Here is a 20563-nt window from a genome sequence, read left to right as displayed (position 1 = left end):
CGTCTGTCGTCTGCAAGGTGTTCGAAAAGATTCTGAGGGATAGGATTTATGACCATCTGGAAGAGCAAGGCTTGATTAAATGCAGTCAGCACGGCTTTGTGAGGGGCAGGTCATGCCTCACAAATCTTACTGAGTTCTTTGAGGATGTTACTAGACAAGTTGATGAGTGTCGAGCGGTAGATGTGGTGTATTTGGACGTCAGCAAGGCATTTGATAAGGTTCCCCATGGTAGGCTCGTTCAGAAGGTCAGGAGGAATGGGATACAGAGAAATTTAGCTGTCTGGATACAGAATTGGCTGGTCGACAGAAGACAGCGAGTGGTAGTGGAAGGAAAGTATTCTGCCTGGAAGTCAGTGTGAGTGATGTTCCACAGGGCTCTGTTCTTGGGCCTCTACTCTTTGTAATTTTTATTAATGACTTGGATGAGGGGATTGAAGGATGGGTTAGCAAGTTTGCAGATGACACAAAGGTTGGAGGTATTGTTGACAGTATAGAGGACTGTTGTAGGCTGCAGTGTGACATTGATAGGATGCAGAGATGGGCTGAGGGGTGCCAGATGGAGTTCAACCTGGATAAATGCAAAGCGATGCATTTTGGAAGGCCGAACTTGAAAGTTGAGTACAGGAGTAAAGACAGGATTCTTGACAGTGTGGATGAACAGCGGGATCTTGGTGTGCAGGAACATAGATCCCTTAAAATTGCCACCCAAGTGGACAGGGTTGTTAAGAAAGCATATGGTGTTTTGGCTTTCATTAACAGGGGGATTGAGTTTAAGAGCCATGAGATCTTGTTGCAGCTCTATAAAACTTTGGTTAGACTGGAATACTTTGTCCAGTTCTGGTCGCCCTATTATAGGAAAGATATGGATGCTTTGGAGACGGTTCAGAGGAGGTTTACCAGGATGCTGCCTGGAATGGAGGGCTTATCTTACAAAGAGAGGTTGACTGAGCTCGGACCTTTTTCATTGGAAAAAAGAAGGAAGAGAGGCGACCTAATTGAGGTATACAAGATAATGAGAGGCATAGATAGAGTTGATAGCCAGATACTTTTTCCCAGGGCAGAAATTGTTAACACGAGGGGTCATAGTTTTAAGCAGTTTGGCGGAAAGTATAGAGGGGATGTCAGAGGCGGGTTCTTTACGCAGAGAGTTGTGAGAGCATGGAATGCGTTGCCAGCAGCAGTTGTGGAAGCGAGGTCATTGGGGATATTTAAGACACTGCTGGACATGCATATGGTCACAGAAATTTGAGGGTTCGTACATTAGGTTTACCTGACATGAGGATCAATGGTCAGCACTTCATCGTGGGCTGAAGGGCCTGTTCTGTGCTGTACTGTTCTATGTTCTAAAACTACTCTGTAGATTTCAGTCCATTTGTTGCTCTGTATCAGATGTTAAAGGTCCCACAGTGGTTGAGGAAATAGAAATGTATAGGAGATGTGGAGGTTGTGTGCCAGGTGTGTAGCTAAGGGGGTTAATGTGCTCAGTGGGTGAGAAGGGGTAGGGTGCCAGGTTGGGAGGTGGGTAAGGTGTCAGGTGGGTGTTTAGGGTCAGTACGTGTGTTGGGTTGGGTTGGATCAGTGTGGGTGTGGGTGAGGATGTGGATATCCAACAAGATCAGTCCAGGCACAGTAGGTATGGGGTTGAGAAGGGTGTCAGTTGCAGCAAGGCCAGGCAAGGCTGGAGGAGTGGTGTTACTTCAGTAGGTGTCAGGGTTCGGGGGGGATGTGGTTGGGTGGATGCATGGTGAGTTGAGGGTTTAATGTAATAGTTACCCTGGAGTTTTAGTTGGTTTTTAATCATCTAACTTTTCCTGGGTGACTTTTGAGCTAAAGTGTGTCAGTACACCCACTGAAATATCTGACTTATATGAATTCTAATGAAGAATTCCAGACAGAGGAAAATACTTATTGGAAAATTCAATTCACATGGAGCCTGCTGCATCAGAGATCCAGTGGGGTCCCAGCCTGAAAAATCCAGTCTACGCTGTTCCAGAGATTCTCCAACCATTGGTATGAAAATATTTCTTTGCTTTATTCATCCATGGATGTGGGAGTTGGTGGCTCAGCCAGCCTTTTTTGCCCAACCCTAACTGCCCTGTTGGAGATGGTGGTGAGTTGTCTTCTTGAACTATTGCTGTCCTTGGCACATAGGGATACTCCAGTGTTGTTAGGAAGGGAGTTCCTCAGGGCAGTAATTGCAGTATAGGTGCAAGGTGATAGAAAACTCTGAGAGGAGGAGGCTGGCTTTGATATTGCTGACAGTAGAATCTGTGTTGTAGACTCAACTTAGTCTCCATGTAGTCACATATATACGATCACCTATATGTATGACAATGAGAACAAGCTCTTCAGCCCGTGTGATGCACCTGTACAGGGATCCAGTTGGAGATAGGATGACTGGAACCAACAGTTTGTTCTAGCTCCTGCTTATCTTTTTTACAAACTCCTTGGTTTATTGTGGTTGAGGAAAACAATGATAAAAAGCTCTTATCTTAAACAGGCATCAGATCAAACTCATTTGAAGTCATAAGCTGTAATGCCACTCCAGTTCATATGGCATTTTCATTTAGGCAGTGCTTAATGCACTCCTCAGCATTAATGCTTTCAGACATTTACACCCTGATACAACCACATATTATGCAACATCAATAAAGGAATGCAGTAGCCTGGCGGTAATGTCACGGAACTAGTAATTCCAAAGCCACAGGCTAATGTCTGAGAATGTGGATTTGAATCACCTCAACAGGTTGTTAAATCTGAATTCATTAAAATCTGGAAACTTAAAAGAAATAAACTAGTATAACGATGATTGTGGCCATTGACCTGTTTCACAAATGTCCTTTGGGGAAGGAAATGTGCCATCCTGATCTTACCTAGTCTACACGTAACTCCAGATTCACAGCAATGTCGTTGACTGTTAATTGGCCTCTGTAATGGCCGAGCAAACCACTAAATTGTATCAAGCCACCGTAATGTTTAAACAAAGAAATAAAACAGACTGACCATCCAGCAATGACCACGACAAACCCAACCCTATCCACCCCATAAAGTTCTGACATAGCATCAGCTTGAGATTGTCATGTTCTTGGAATCATATCTTAGCATGTCCTTGACACCACCATCACTATCCGTGGATATGTCTTGTCTCACTGACAAGACAGACTCAGCACAGGGGGCAGCACAGTGATTATATAGGAGGGAAGGTGTTGCCCTGGGTTTCCTCAACGTTGGCTCTGGATCTCATGGAATCACATGGTTTCAAGTTAAATGTAGGCATGGAAACCTCCCGCTGATGATCTCCCACTGCACCCCTCAGCTAATTAAGCAGCATTTCCCCAGGTTGAACATCACACTTGGAGAAAGCACTGTCAGTGGCAAGGACACAGAACAATGGGGGATTTCAACGTCCATCATTAGGAATGGCTCAGAAGCATCACTATTAACCAAACACGACAAAGCTGCAGGACTGGCTCTGTAACAAGAGGGAAAAATTTGCTTGACATTATTGTAACCAGTCTCCTTACTGCAACTGCATTTGTCCATGACATTGTCAGTCATTGTGTAGATGAAATCTTGTCTTCGCCTTGACAATACCTCCCGTCATGTTGTGTGGTACTATCAATGTGCAAAACGGGACAGATTTCAAACAGACTGTAATAATTCAAAACTGAGCAGCAGTGAGGCACTGTGGGCCATCAGCAGTGGCAGAGTTGTGTTCAGCCACAATCAGCCGAGTATATTACCCCATTTTACCTTTACCTTCAAGCTGGCAGATCAACTCTGGTTCAATAAAGAGTTCAGGCAGGCATGAACGTTTTCACCTGATGAGGCGATATCACACGCGTACTTATATGTCAGATAACATGCAATAGACAAAAGTTAAATGAAAGCTTATTCATCTGGTAAGCTCTAAATTCTGCAGTCTCAGAAAATTCAGTCATGAATCGAGGATATTTTTTTAAAACTTGCTAGAGGAGGAGGCTCTGCAAATAATTCCATCCTCAATGATGGCAGCACTCAGGATTCAGTGCAAAAGACAAGGTTGAAGCATTTGCCACAATATTTCGTTAAAACTGAAGAATGGAAAATCCACATTGGTCTCCTCCTCAGGGCACCAACAGTACATTTGCCAGCTTGAGCCAATTCAATTTACTGCAAGTGATATCAAGAAACTGCTCAAGGGCTCTGACAATATTTCTGCAATTGTAGTGAAGACTTGTTCTCTGGAATTAGTCATGTCTCTAGTTAAGTTTCAGTGCAATTACAACACTGGCATTTACCCAACAATGTGGAAAATTGCCCAGGTATGCCCTGTGCACAAAATGTAGGACAAATCCAGCCCAGCCAATTACCATCATATCAGTTTATTCTTGGTCATCTGCAAAATGATAGAGGTCTTTGACAATGCTATCAAGCAGTGTTTGCATAATCTGCTCACGGATTGGGTTTTATGAGGGCCACTCAGCTTCTGATATTTTTTATAAGCTTTGTTCAAACATGGACAGAAGAACTGAATTGCAGAGGTGAGATGACAGTGACTGTCATTGACATTAAAGAAGCATTCGATTGAGAATGGCATCAAGGAGTGCTAGCAAAACTAGAAACCATGCAAATCAAGGAGAGAAGTTTCCACTGTTTGTGGTCATATCCAGAACAAAGGGAAAATAGTTGTCATTGTTGGAGGTCATTATCTCCACTCTAGTACATCTCTGCAGGAGACCCTTAGGTTTGTGTCCTAGGCTGCTTCCTTCCATCATCAGGTCAAAAGTGGGTATATTAATTAATTTTGCACAATGTTCTGCAACATTCATGGACTTTTCAGATACAAAAGCAATCCATGTCCTTATGTAGCAAGGCCTTGATAATATTGAGATTTGGGCTACTGATAAGTGGCAAGTGACATTCATGACACAAGTGCCTGGCAGTGATCATCTCCAATAAGAGAGAATCTAACTATCACTTTTTGATGTTTAATGATGTAATGGAACATCCAGCAACAACAGTGATGATGAAGGAGAATGGTTAACAGGCGAGCTTGAACAGTTGCATCAGAACCTCCAGCAGCAGGCGACAGTGGGGCAGGCCAGCTGAAACAAATGGATCCTCTCTGGAAACAAGGGTGACTTTATGAGAAGGAGGCCTTGTAGGAAAAGGGGAACAGACAGTAAAATGATTCTTCAACATTGTGTAGTGCACAAGGCTTGTTCCATGTACATACTGTACATATTTGGTTGTTTGAGACCAGCCATTTGAATATTGTGGCTACAAGAATAGCTTGTTGTTAGTTCACTGTCGCTGGGTCAAAATCATAGATCGCCCTTCCTAACAGCAATGTAAGTGTCCCTACACACTTAGAGCTCACCACCATCTTTGCCAAGGGGTGGGCATTACATGTTGGCCTAGCTAGACTCCATGAATGAATATGAAAAATTGTGCCAATTTTTTTCCTACTATTAGTATGCATACATTTATGCATTTATAATTATATTTACCACACATCTCCCTCCTAGACTTTGACTTAACAAATTCAAGTGGTCTGGAGAGTTTGCAATTCCATTAGAATGCATTCTGTTTGAACTCGGAAGGCTGGTAGTGTTGTGTAGGGTAATGATTCTGAAAGAGCTAATGTTTCAGCTAATCTAGGCTCCCCCAATATGATGCTATCACTCAATTTCTGGGTAGAAAATCAGCTGGAACCTTGCTTATTCTCCTTACTGAGACACAAGTGTATTTTTTACTACTTACTTGCAATGGTTGATATGATGTATAACTACACTGATGTAATAAACTACATCTTTTATCAGAGATGAGATATATCCTTCACCTGAGACATATTTGTGATATATCTTCTGCCACTGCACAGCCCCTTACTGTTGTATAGGAAGGAGGGTTGGTGACAGTACTCCTGCCCTAAACACAAGCCACCAGTGTTTGGTATCACACTGGAATACCTCATGCTATCAGTGGTGTACATCATTGCTGAATACCAAATACTGGTGCTGAGTGCACTTTTGTTTAAAGTCCATATGAGGCCAACAGTGAAAAAAACACAGAGCAACCTGAAGGAAAAAAAAAAGAGGAAACATTTTGCAGAGAAGTGGAGCACCAGTTTGGGAGCATTGCCAATTTAAGAAAGGCTCACCAACTTGATCAGCAGTTAAAAGCCTTTAAACTGATGTCAGTCAACACAGGTTCATGGAGTTGTAACAGGAGAAAACATAAGCAAAATGTCCTCCAAGGCTACAAGGAAGCCAGTCCTGGGGATAAAAGCAGTGTAGCCAGTGTGAGATGTAGACAGTTACACTTGGGCAGAAGAGAGTGGACCTGAGTCGAAGTTCAACCAGAGAGTGAACAGACAGTGGGGATCCCAGTAGTAAGTCAAATTCCTTAGGGAAAAGAGTAGAAAACTGAGCTGAACAATGCATAGCCCAAGGTGGGAGGCTGGGAAAATAAAAAGTGCATTGCTGCAGTCACAAATGCTGAAAAATTTACAACAGCAACATAGCTAATTTAGATTAAAGCCAATGACATCAGAAACAAATTGAAACATGTTAAGTCTGCTGCAAAAGTAACAGCAAAGCATTTCAGAGACCTTTTTAAAAATGTGGTTTATTTTGTGAAAAGAGCACAAATGCATTATTTTGTCAGTGAAAAAGGCACTGAGGCAGCCACTAATGCCTCGACAAATTACTTGGAACTTGTAAATATGGCGATTGGTATTCTGAGAGGCACATTGTTGGAATGATTTGATCAAGTTGGTTGCAGTCTAAAGAAAATCTAACTTTGGAGAAAACTATTCAAATTGTGCTTGAAGCAGAGGACAGGGAAAATCATAGACAAATCCTGAGAGGCCAAGAAGAACCTCAGCATGGAAAAGCAACAAAAATGATCAACTTTATAAGGTACAAATACTCTTATCAGCTTCCTGATAAGCCAAAACAAAAGACAAAACATCATGTATGAAGTGATAATGTCAGCCTTGATGAACAGGAACACCTCACAAGTAAAAACAATGTCCAGCTATTACAGAAGAATGTTAAATCTGTTAAAATGTAACTTTCAGAGGACATGCCCAAATCAGAAACTGTTCCAGAACAGTGGAACCACTCTCTACACCTCTGTGACATCAAATTTCCTCATTTGTAAATGCACCTTCATTAGAGGGAATACCTCAGGCATTCTTAAGGGAAATTGATGATCCATCTGAACCAAGTTTGACAGAACCTATTTATGTCAGTAGCCATCTTACTTGATACAGGGACAAGGGCTGTCCTGACAGACCAAGTACCATGGCTGAAGAATAACAATTTCCAGCTCACACAAGTAAAACTGCATGATGCAGGTGGAATAATTAACAAGGCTAAATGTATGCTCCAAGAAAATCTGGTAACCCAATGTCCTTAAGAAGGTTGAAAATGTGTATGTAGCTCATAATTAACACTTATTTTTAAGCTTGCAGACATGCCCTGACCTCAACATCCTGAAAGTCACAGCTGGAGTTGAATTAGTTTCAATAGCTTCACTCCTTCAGAAACAAACAATTGACCAACCAGTCATAGTCCCTTGAAGACTAATCGTCGAACATATATGAATCAGTTATGTTATTGTCTAAAATCCATTTAATCAATAGAAGAAAACTCCTGATGAAAATACCTATGAGAATTATCTCTTATCCTTAACAGCAAGGAAGTCACAGATTCACCCAGGAAATGGCTCCATTCCTATCATCAGCAAAAAGACTTTCAGATGATAACCACCAACAATGTTTGGCACAGCAATCAAAAACTGAGAGCAAGAATGAGAAAACACACATGTCTGTATCAGGTGACTGGCAGATTCCAACTGATACTCTACCAAGAGGCTGTGAGATATCATCAGACTGTACAGAGCTCAGCATAGCTCAAGCAATAATTCTTTCTGAAGTTCATTTGCCACCTTTCAACTGAAGTTGTCCATATAATGTAACAGTCTGCCGAACACATTAATAAAACAAAGCAATCAATGCTAGCGACAGGGTTGCAGCTGAGCTACCATTTGGTAAAATATTTAAAAGAATTTGGAAAAGTCCATTTCACAACTCAAACAATCACAAAGGGTAACTGAAGATGTCAGCATCATTAACATCTCAAGGGTGTTAAGCGGCATATCCAGGGAAAGATCCCAAAGAAGAAGCTGTCTGCTCTAACAATCCAGGATACCATAAAAGCGAGACTACCTTTTCCAATTGGAAACAGATTTCCCTCTTCATAAATCCGGGATAGGACAAAAAAGGAAGTGTCTGTTTCACTTGTACAATTGTCCTCCATGGGGAGGAGAAAGTGAGGACTGCAGATGCTGGAGATCAGAGCTGAAAATGTGTTGCTGGAAAAGCACAGCAGGTCAGGCAGCATCCAAGGAACAGGAGAATCGACGTTTCGGGCTGAAGAAGGGCTTATGCCCGAAACGTTGATTCTCCTGTTCCTTGGATGCTGCCTGACCTGCTGTGCTTTTCCAGCAACACATTTTCAGCTCTGTCCTCCATGATGGACAATCATAAAATTAAAGGGTCTCCAGGTGAGATAATGGACCAACAATGTCTACAAGGAAGGTCAATCTCTACAAAGCAAAGGCATGCTAATCTTCTAAATCTAAAATGCATGTATTTGGGAATATTGTGCACTGTTTGAATTTGTGAAGTCAGAAACCATAGGGTAGTAGGATATTGGTTAATGTTATACAGTTATGCACGGGATTGTGTAATAAATTAGCTAAAGGAAACAAAGCTTAAGGGAGATATTGAACAAGGGAATGGTTCAGAAAAAAATTACTGTTTGAGTTATGCTGAGCTCTGTACAGCCTGATGATATCTCATAGCCTCTTGGTACAGTATCACTTGGAATCTGCCAGTCACCTGATACAGGCATGTGTGTTTTCTCTACCTCTACCTTTTCTTAGTAATAGTTAGTGTGCCTGTTAATATTATCTGTGTTTAGTTACTGAAATACAACAAACTATATCTTGTTACGAAAGTTAAGAGTCTGCTCTGCTTTTCCTGCCAGATTTGTTTGAGCCTATTTTGGCTTGCTGACCATTACGCTGACATGGCCTGTGTATATAACACAACTTCAGGGACAATCTCCACATCATGCTGAGTATGACAGTGGGCTGTAGCTCTAGAGAGCACATCTTAAGTCTTACATTTATAATGTTTCCCTGTACATATATCGTCTCAGAGGGAAATCACATAAGGCAGTCACAATTTCTGTATTTCTGGAGGTACCTTTACCAACCTTTCCTCATTTAGTAGGGAGACTCCTTGTTTACGGGCACAATGAACACTTAGAGGCCAAGGATTTAGTCTAAAAATCTCTCGCTCATGTAACCAACAGGGCCACCTTCTCTATGACTGCACACTGAGTCCAACAATGTCTTGTGGCACAGTGCACTGATTTATGACATCTGACTGTTTTGCTTCTGAGAGAGTAGTGCTCCTAAGCCTGTAGCTGAAGCAACAGCAGCAATGATAATTAGAGAGGACAGATTGTATTGGGCCAGGGAAACAATGGACCTCAGCATGTCTTGTGGAAAGCATTAGAGGTCATGAAACTCCAAGGTCATGGTCTACATGTGCACACCTGACATAGGTAGAAACAGAGATGAGAAAGCAGAATGTTGGGACCCAGGCAAGCGACTGTAATACAGGACCTCAAAGAAGTAATCTCAGGATTACCGCCAGTGTGACTTGCTGTTGAGAATAGAGAAAGGAAGATTGAGTGAATAAACATGTGACTTGAAAAATGGTGCAGAAGAAGACTTTAGATTTCAAGCGCAAGGAGGACTGATTACACTTTTGGAGGGCTGGGAGTAACATCTTTATGGAAATATTTGTGAGTGTTGTCAGGAGAGATTAAACTAGCCTGTCAAGGTGTGGGGACATGAATTCAAATGGAATAAAAACAAAGCTGGTTATGGGAAGCAAAAAGAGATCAGATTAGATTAGATTCTGTACAGTATTGAAACAAGCCCTTCAGCCCAACAAGTCCACACTGACCCTCCAAAGAGTAACCCACCCAGATCCATTCCTCTACCCTATATTTAACCCTAACTAATGCACCTAACACTATGGACAATTTAGTGTGGCCAATTTACCTGACCTGCACATCTTTGGATTGTGGAAGGAAACCGGAGCGCCCAGAGGAAACCCATGCAGACACGGGGAGAATGTGCAAACTCCACACAGACAGTCACCCAAGGTGGGAATCGAGCTGTGAGGCAGTAGTGCTAACCACTGAGCTACCATGCCGCCCCTAATTCAGTTTGGATTTAATTTATTGACAATCTTAAAAGCCGATTACACTATCCAATGCTTTGGGGGTATAAGACTGGGGGAAATTGAATAGTTGAGAGGAGAACTGCCAAGCTAGCAGCATATTTAAAAAACTGCCTGAAAAATAGCTCTCTCAAAGATACCTTCATCGATCAGTAACCTGAGAAGCAGAACAATAAATGGTGAAAGTGAAAGTGAAAATGGAAAGCGATCGAAGCAAATTCTAGAAACAACAAAAGTAAGATTACAAAATAATGTAAAAACTGCAGAATGATAGCACTCTACTTGATTGCATACAGCATTCACAACAAAATAGATGGCATGAGTAGAAGTAAAAAGATATGATTTAATTACCATTGTTGAAATATGGCTGTAGGGTGACCAAGATTGGGAACTGAATATTAAAGGGTATTTGATATTTGATAGGATGAACAGGCAACAAGGCAATATAGGTGGGGTATGCTGGTAACAGGGACAGGGTAATGTATCAGTGAGACAGGGACGCCAGTTGGAAGAACAGGATACATATTCAATGTGGATGGAATTAATCATAAATCATACAATCTCTACAGTGTGGAAACAGGCCATTTGTCCCAACAAGTCCACACTAAGCTTCCGAAGAGTATACCAACCAGACCCTTTCCCTTATCCTATTACTCTATATTTCCCAGGACAAATGCACCTAATCTACACATCCCTAAACACTATGGGCAATTCAGCATGGCCAACTCGCTAACGTGCACATTTTTGGACTGTGGGAGGAAACCAGAGCACCTGCATGAAATCCACACAGACACAGGGAGAATGTGCAAACTTCGCACAGATAGTCTCCTAAGGCTGGAATCGAACTCAGGTCCCTGGCGCTGTAAGGCAGCAGTGCTAACCACTGAGCCACCATGCTGCCCCCGGACCACCATGCCGCTTAAGAAACAGCAACTAGAGCAAACATTGGTAGGAGCGGTTTGTATGTCATCAAACAGTAAATCTAATGCTGTCTATGACAAAAGTAAGGAAATTAGAGGTGCATGTACTGTTATGAAGATGTGGGTGCACTGTACCTTTAAGAGAGTTAAAAGCTAGCAGTGACAGTACCAAGTGTTCTCAATAAGACACAATGTAGCATGTACTACAGCTACTGGGGTAGCTAAGGTAGTTAGTTGCCTGGAGACAAAACAGATTTGAATTAGGCCAACCAGTTTAAATGTACCCCAAAACAAACACTAAACTCTAATTCAGTTTGGATTTAGTATATTGACAATCTTAAAAGCCAGTGACACTATCCAATGCTCTGAGGGTATAAGACTGGGGAAAAGTGAACAGTTGAGAGGAGAACTACCAAGCCAGCAGCATGTAAAAAGATTGCCTGAAAAATAGCTCTCTCAAAGGTACCTTTATCGATCAGTAACCTGAGAAGCAGAAATCCCGAAGAAAAAAAGATGATTCAACATCTGGCTGGTATTTGAAAAATTAAATTTTGGTAAATATTAATATGGGAAGTTTTATCGGATTAATATTATAGAAGGGAAAGTAAAAGATAAGTGAGTAAAAGGAGTTGTAAATAGATGTTAGTTAATTATTCTCTGTTATACTTTAAGAAATAAAGTTGTTACTTTTACTTTAACTATTTCTTGGCCTCTCGAAGTTTCACAGTTACTGCATGGGATAGCGCTGTTCTGTGTAGTTGGGTTTACCCTGTGTTGTAACAGTTGCAAAAGGAATACAGTAATCATAGTGATTTCAATCTACATATAGATTGGATAAATCTAATAAGCACCAATGCTGTAGGGAAAGATGTCCTGAAATTTGCTTGATATAGTTTTCTGCACCAACATTTTGAGGAACCAACTCAGGGACTGGTTATTTTAGATCTAGTATTATGCAGCGATAAAGGAATAATTAATAATCTAGTTGTAAAAGAACCTTAAGGGAATAGCGACCACGGTATAATAGAAATTTCTACTATATTTGATAAAGATAAAGATACAGCTCAATCTCAAACATTGATGTTACGTCAAAACAAGGCAATCAAAAAGGTATGAGGAGGAATTTGGCTGACGTGGTATGAAAAATACATTAAAAGAGATAATAATAGATATGCAATTGCTAGTATTTAAAGAATAACACTTGATTCTCCAAAGACAAAAATACCCAGCAGGAAAAGTGAGAGAGACATAAGTTACAAGGGAAGTTAAAGAATTTAATCAATGGAGCAGGATTATAAAGTTGCGAAAAAAATGTAAGCCTGAGGACTGGGAAAAATATAGAATTCAACAAAGGAAGCCAAAGAAATTAGAAAAGACAGAGGGAATAGAATATGAACATAAAATAGCAAGTAACATAGAAAAGGATTGCAAAGGCTTCTATAAATTTGTAAAAAGGCAAAGGTTAACAAATGCAAGCATATTACAGGCAAAGATAGCAGAATTTGCAAAAAGAATTGACAGAGAAGCTAAATGAGTACTTTGTATCTGTTTTTACTAAGGAAGATACAAGAAATCTCTCTGAAATAATTAAAGTCCAACGGTCTTGTGAGAGTGAGGGACTAAAATAATTTAGTAGAAGAACAGAATTGAAGAAAATAATGGGAGTGAAAATTCACAAATCTCTGTGACATGATGACTTCACCCTTGAGTGATGAACGACACATCTACAGAAATAGTGGATGCATTGTCATAGTCAGAGTCTTAGAGGTCCACAGCACAGGAAAAGGCTCTTCAGTCCATCAAATATGTGCTGTAACCACACTGTTTAAGAAAGAAGGGAGAGACAAAATAGGGAACAACAGACACCTAACTTGATGTCAGTAGTTGGGGAAGTACTGGAATCTATTCTGAAGGATGCCATTACTGGATATTTGGAAAATAATTGATTATACAGAATCAATATGAATTTTTGAAGGGTAAAACATTTTTAGAAAACCTGACAGAGTTTTCTGAGCAAGTTATTAGCAGAATCAATACTGGAGAGGCAGTATGCATGGTGTATTTGAATTTTCAGAAACCCTTTGATGACAAAAGGTTAGTAACTAAATTATAGCACATGGGATTGGGATCAATATGTTAGCATGAACTCAGGATGAGCTAATTAGCAGACTACAAAGGGAAGAAATAAATGGGTTATTTTTACGTTGGCGGGCTGAGACATGTGGTGCCAAAAGGATCTGTGCTTTGGTCCCCATCTATTCAAAGTTCATGTCAATGATTTTGTTATGGGAGCATTGTAATATTTTCAAGTTTGCGGTTATACAAAACTTGGTGGGAATATGGCTTCTGAGGAGAATACAAAGAGACGGGTTGAGTGAATCAATAAGAATGCGGCAGATGGACCATAATGTGGATTAGTGTGAAGTCATCTACTCATACTATTGTGGATGCTGGAGAACTCCAACATGGTGGTATCTGTGGAGGGAGAAAGCAGAGATGATGTTTTGAATCCAGTGACCTTTTACTTGCATGGAATTCCTGGCCCATGACTCTCCAATCATCGTAGCTGTATATTCCTCAGCACCACTCAAACTATTTTCAGCAGCCTCTGCTTTAAGAGAAGTACAGCTCATGTGAGCCTTCTGTCTTGGTTTCTGTGTTATTGTGTTAGATACTACTCTGCTGAGATTTTGTCACACAATGGGAATACTGCACTAATAAGTAGAGATCCCCCTTATTGAGCATTTACTATGGGCAGTTATGTTTCTGCCTCCCTCTTACTTTAATGAAAAGTGATAATAATTTAGCTATAGTCTTAGGAGCAGTGCTCTTTTAAGGCCAAACAGCTTGATAGGTCATAAACTGGTGGTTATCAGCCCTTTATGTTGTGTAATGGATACTCACCACAGCTCATCGTGGTGTAAGGTGCATCTGGTAGAATGTTGTCATCAGTTTCTTTCCTGTTTGATCTTATCTGGCAGAGGAAAACTAGAAGGGACACTTGTCTTAAATAATCTTTAGATTATTACATGATAGCAACTAGGTACAAATTATATTGATATGATAGCCATTGCTACCAAGACAGAGGGAAACCTCAATGTTATGTCTTCTTACTCCTTTAAGGTCCTAAGTTGTTTCACTGCCTGAGTCCAAATGATATAAATATCATGGCCAGTGCTTAATGTACTCCTTAGCATTAACTCTTCAGAACTTTACAGTCTCATACAAAATTACCTTTTCTTTTCTGTCCCTGCTCTTTTTAAATCCTGTAAATGTCTGACTTTCTAGCAGTGTTAGGGTAAGGCAATTTTCTCCAGAAGTTCTAAATACAAGTTTATTTAATGTACAAAAATAGTTATCATTCAAAAAGCACATAAAATATTAACTAAAAGTTCATAAAATTAAATTGACTTTTCTAGCAGTTTAATGTAAGTCAGACGATTCTGGCGTCAGTGGCAGATTTGGTAAGTGCTACTTTGACCCTCATTGATAGGCCTCATAGAATTTTGGGCCTCAAATCTTTGGGAGATGCTATGATTTTGCATTTTTATGGATAAACTTGGGGTAGCAATCACTGTCCCTGAATCTGTTACTTCAAGATATAATAGTCCAATTTAAAACAAACAGATTAAAACAGCTAACAAATGACAATCATATGAATGGTGAAGAATTGTGCAGTATCACCAGTACTCATTACCAGGCCTTTAATGTTAAAATGAAAGAGATTTATGCTTTGAGTAATTCCAATATGTGGGTATATGTTGGAGCTGCTCCTATTTTTAAGAGGCACAAAATGACCTGAATTTAAAGAAAAGCCTGCTTGAACTGCCGTAAGTTAACAGCCACAAAATGGCTGAAATTTAAAAAGCCTACTTCAGCATTTAAGTGAAAAAAAAGGTGCCTTTGAGAAAGGGGTTATCCTGAAGCAAAAGAAAGCATTATCTGAATGGCAAGATTCCAAAGAATGCAAAAATTCAAAGAAGAACATTTGGAAGATTTGCAACAAACATAGAAGAAATAATGGAATTGTAACTCATAAAAAATTTTGAAAGATCACTAAATTACAACAAGTAATTAATTCCAGTCACACTAAGGAAAGGATGTGTTCAGCCAAAAAAAAGCAGCTAAACCTATCTTCCAGAAATTAGCTGTTTCTTTAAAATTATTTACAATATTAATAGGTTCTAGATAAAGATTCTTTAAATAATCAGAGAGATAGATTTCAATGTAATTATAAAACTTTATAATGAAAATACTACGGAAAAACATTAAAGAGATACCTGGCATATCTTGTCTCATTAGCCGAAGAGTATTAATAATAGGAGTAATTATAAAATTTTAATGTTACAAATTTTATAACAGAACCAACTGTCTTTTATATAAAAAGAAATAATGAAATTTTATAGAGATAGCAAGTACAATGAACAATAGAATTCAAACGGTCCTCAGAGTTAAACAAACTAGGGACATGACCAAAAGAGAACAGCCAGTGACTTTGGAATGCAATATAGAAAGATCCCAAGGCCTAGAGATTACAATAATTGTTAAAAGACTAAGGGAACGTAAGGTAGACTATAGGGATGCCCATCATTGATCAGGTGTTTTATAGGATTGGGTCCCATGATGGGGGGGGAGGGGAGGGCACAGTAACCACGTTGTGTATGATTATTGTAACACAAAATGTATAAAAATCCTGCTTTTTACTGTAAAAATCAGAGAGCGTCATTGATCTCTCTTCCAATCTGAGTTGAAGATTAAGAGGACAATTGTGATCTCATGTCAAAGTCAGATTTGGGGATGATCCTTTGTCCATCTCCCTGCATTAATCAATTTATTCTGGAATAGAAGTCCACTACGTACCTGAATCCTGTTTCCCTCCTGAGTCTTTGTCCCTGGTTGAGTGATCTCGCTCCTACAGTATAGATTGTATTTTCTTATTAGTTTTCTTATATATTGTGAATCTTGATCTTGAAAATGATACTTGAGGTTCTGGTGGTTGCTCACAGAGTTACAATCATCACATTCCAGAAGAGATGAAGACTTTTGTGGCACAGTCTTAGTGTCCCTATTTCTGAGTTAGGAGGCTTACGATCAAATCCTAACTGCCCCTGATATGTGTTGCAATGTGTCTAAAAGGGTTGATTAAAAATATGTGCAAGGAGAAAGTGAGGTCTGCAGATGCTGGAGATCAAAGTTGAAACTTTATTGCTGGAACAGCACAGCAGGTCAGGCAGCATCCAGGGAACAGGAGATTCGACGTTTCGGGCACAGACCCTTCTTCAGGAATGAGCAGAGAGTGTTCAGCAGGAGAAGATAAAAGGAAGGGAGGAGGGACTTGGAGGAGGGGCGTTGGAAATGTGATAGGTGGAAAGAGGTCAAGGTGAGGGTGATAGGTCGGAGTAGGATGGAGGCGGAGAGGTCAAGAAGAAGACTGCAGGTCAGGAAGGCGGTGCCGGGCTGGAGGGATTTGGCTGAGACAAGGTGGGGGGAAGGGGGAATGAAGAAACTGGTGAAGTCCAAGTTCATCCCCTGTGGTTGGAGGGTTCCCAGTTGGAAGATAAGACGCTCCTCCTCCGACCGTCGCGTTGTTGTGGTTTGGCGGTGGATGAGTCCTCGGTGGAGTGGGAGGGGGAGTTGAAATGCTGTGCTACAGGGTGGTTGGGTTGGTTCGTCCGGGTGGCCCAGAGGTGCTCTCTGAATCGCTCCGCAAGTAGGCGGCCTGTCTCCCCAATATAGAGGAGGCCACACTGGCTGCAGCGGATGCAGTAGATGATGTGGGTGGAGGTGCAGGTGAATCTGTGGCGGATATGGAAGTTTCCTTTGGGGCCTTGGAGAGAAGTGAGGGGGGAGGTGTGGGCGCAAGTGTTGCACCTCCTGCGGTTGCAAGGGAAGGTGCCGGGAGTGGAGGTTGGGTCGGTGGGGGGTGTGGATCTGACAAGGGAGTCGCGGAGGGAGTGGTCTCTACGGAAAGCTGATAGGGGAGGGGAGGGAAATATATCCTTGGTGCTGGGGTCTGTTTGGAGGTGGCGGAAGTGACGGCGGATGATGCGCTGTACATGGAGATTGGTGGGGTGGTAGGTATTTTGAACTGGTCCGTGTTGATTCGGTCGCCTGAGATAGAAACAGAAAGGTCTAGGAAGAGGAGGGAGGAGTCCGAGACTGTCCAGGTGAATTTGAGGTCGGGGTGGAAGGTGTTAGTGTAGTGGATGAACTGTTCAACCTCCTCGTGGGAGCACGAGGTAGCGCCGATACAGTCATCTATGTAGCGAAGGAAAAGATGGGGGGTGGGGTCAGTGTAGTTTCTATCTCAGGCGACCGAATCAACACGGACATCTACTACAAACCAACCGACTCCCACAGCTACCTGGACTACACCTCCTCCCATCCTGCCCCCTGTAAAAACGCCATCCCATTCTCTCAATTCCTTCGTCTCCGCCGCATCTGCTCCCAGGAGGACCAGTTCAAAATACGTACAACACAGATGGCCTCCTTCTTCAAGGACCGCAATTTCCCCCCCGACGTGGTCGACGGTGCCCTCCACCGCATCTCCTCCACTTCCCGCTCCTCCGCCCTTGAGCCCCGCCCCTCCAACCGCCACCGGGACAGAACCCCACTGGTCCTCACCTACCACCCCACCAATCTCCATGTACAGCGCATCATCCGCCGTCACTTCCGCCACCTCCAAACAGACCCCAGCACCAAGGATATATTTCCCTCCCCTCCCCTATCAGCTTTCCGTAGAGACCACTCCCTCCGCGACTCCCTTGTCAGATCCACACCCCCCACCGACCCAACCTCCACTCCCGGCACCTTCCCTTGCAACCGCAGGAGGTGCAACACTTGCGCCCACACCTCCCCCCTCACTTCTCTCCAAGGCCCCAAAGGAAACTTCCATATCCGCCACAGATTCACCTGCACCTCCACCCACATCATCTACTGCATCCGCTGCAGCCAGTGTGGCCTCCTCTATATTGGGGAGACAGGCCGCCTACTTGCGGAGCGATTCAGAGAGCACCTCTGGGCCACCCGGACGAACCAACCCAACCACCCTGTAGCACAGCATTTCAACTCCCCCTCCCACTCCACCGAGGATATGCAGGTCATTGGACTCATCCACCGCCAAACCACAACAACGCGACGGTCGGAGGAGGAGCGTCTTATCTTCCAACTGGGAACCCTCCAACCACAGGGGATGAACTTGGACTTCACCAGTTTCTTCATCCCCCCTCCCCCCACCTTGTCTCAGCCGAATCCCTCCAGCCCGGCACCGCCTTCCTGACCTGCAGTCTTCTTCTTGACCTCTCCGCCTCTATCCTACTCCGACCTATCACCCTCACCTTGACCTCTTTCCACCTATCACATTTCCAACGCCCCTCCTCCAAGTCCCTCCTCCCTTCCTTTTATCTTCTCCTGCTGAACACTCTCTGCTCATTCCTGAAGAAGGGTCTGTGCCCGAAACGTCGAATCTCCTGTTCCCTGGATGCTGCCTGACCTGCTGTGCTGTTCCAGCAATAAAGTTTCAACTAAAAATATGTGCAGGAGAGCTGATTTACTGTGACCTTGCTGAGCTAGTTGTGCAGTAAGGAGGGATCACAATTTAGAAGGCTCCTCAAATGTAGACCCATGTATAGTGGAGCAATTGTATTTTTGGGAATGTATTGTAGGATCCCCGGCAGTCCATGTGAACTAGAAGAGCTGATGTGCAGGCAAATTTCAATGAAAGGTAAAAATAATAGGACACCGATAGGAGGGGATTTCAACTTCACCAACATTAAATGGGGTAGTGATAGAGTGAAAGGTTTAGAGGGGGGCATAATTCTTAAAATGCATCCAGGAGCATTTTATAAGGAGGTACATAGAAGGCCCTACAAGAGGACGAGGAAAGGGGGAATTGGTGATATGATTCTGGATTTAATGAAGCCAGGCAAATGTTTGAAGCATCAGTAGGACAGCATTTTACATATCATGATTATAACTCTGTTAAATTCAAGGTTGCTATGGAAAAGGACAAGCATGGGCCTAAAATTAAAAGTCTAGACTCGGAGAAGGCTCAGTCATGAGTGGACTGCAAGCAGACACTCTGAGGTAAACAAATAGCAAAGAACTGCAAATGCTATAAACGTGAAACAAATACTGAATTTGCTGAAGAAACTCAGCAGGTCTGGGTCACTGGATCTGAAGCATTAACTCTGCTTTCTCTCCACAAATGCTGCCAGACCTTCTGAGTTTCTGAGTCACTGGATCTGAAACATTAGCTCTGCTTTCTCTCCACAAATGCTGCCAAGCCTGCTGAGTATCTCCAGCAACTTCTGTTTGTGCTTCACTTTAAACTAAATCTGTGTAAGAGCGAAAGGACACATCAAGAAGGAAAAAGAGAGAGTCATCGGGCCAACATGTTCCAATAATGATAAAGAATGGAACCAACTAATCCAATAAACCTTGGATATCAAGAGATATACAGAATTGGAAAAGGGAGCCTTATGGCAGAAACCAAAGGCTCAAAACAGCAGAATGCTTTGACTAGTGCAGAATTTGTAAAGGGAAACTTAAAAAGGAAAGTAGGAGAGCAAAATGCAAGCATGAAAGAAAAATGACAAGTTAAATTAAGGAAAATCCAAAGTTATTTTACAAGCACATTAAGGGTAAAAGGATAACTAGGGAATGAACTAGGGCCCATTAAGGACCACAACGGTAATTTTTGCAAGGAGCTGGAGGATGTAGGTAGGGTTTGAATACTTTGTGTCAGTGTTCATTTGTGTAAGGGATGTGTGATTATAGAAATCAGGAAGAGGCCTGAGATATATTTAAATAAATTAGCATAAATAGAGAGGAGGTTCTGAGTGGTCTTGCAGGTTTACAGGTAAACTAATCTTCAGGTGCAGATGAAATGAATCCCAAGCTATGGAGTAATGCAAGGGAGGAAACTGCAGGAGTGCTGGCAATAATTTGCAATTCCTCTCTGGTCACAGGAGAGGTGTCAGAGGACTGGATGGCTGCCAATGTGGTACCATTATTCAAAAAGGGAACAAGGATTAAACCAGGAAACATAGGTCCACAGTGCAACTTCAGTGAGGGGGAAACTATTTGAGGCAATTCTGAGGGACAGAATTAATCTGAATTTGGAGAGTCAGGGATTAGTCAAGAAGAGTCAGCATAGTTTTTTTAAGGGGAGGTCATGGCTTACAAACTTGATTGAATTCTTCAAAAAGGTGACCAGGTGTGCAGATAAGGAAAATGTATTTCATGTAGTCTACTTGGATTTCGACAATGATTTTGATAAGCAACTGCAGGGTGACTGACAGTGAAGGTATGAGCCTATGGAATCCAAGGAGAT

Source organism: Chiloscyllium plagiosum, unplaced genomic scaffold, assembly GCF_037043375.1.
Source record: "Chiloscyllium plagiosum isolate Xiang-an unplaced genomic scaffold, Cpla_swu_hap1 HiC_scaffold_10, whole genome shotgun sequence".
Taxonomy (NCBI): domain Eukaryota; kingdom Metazoa; phylum Chordata; class Chondrichthyes; order Orectolobiformes; family Hemiscylliidae; genus Chiloscyllium; species Chiloscyllium plagiosum.
Note: the sequence above shows the minus strand (reverse complement) of the source record.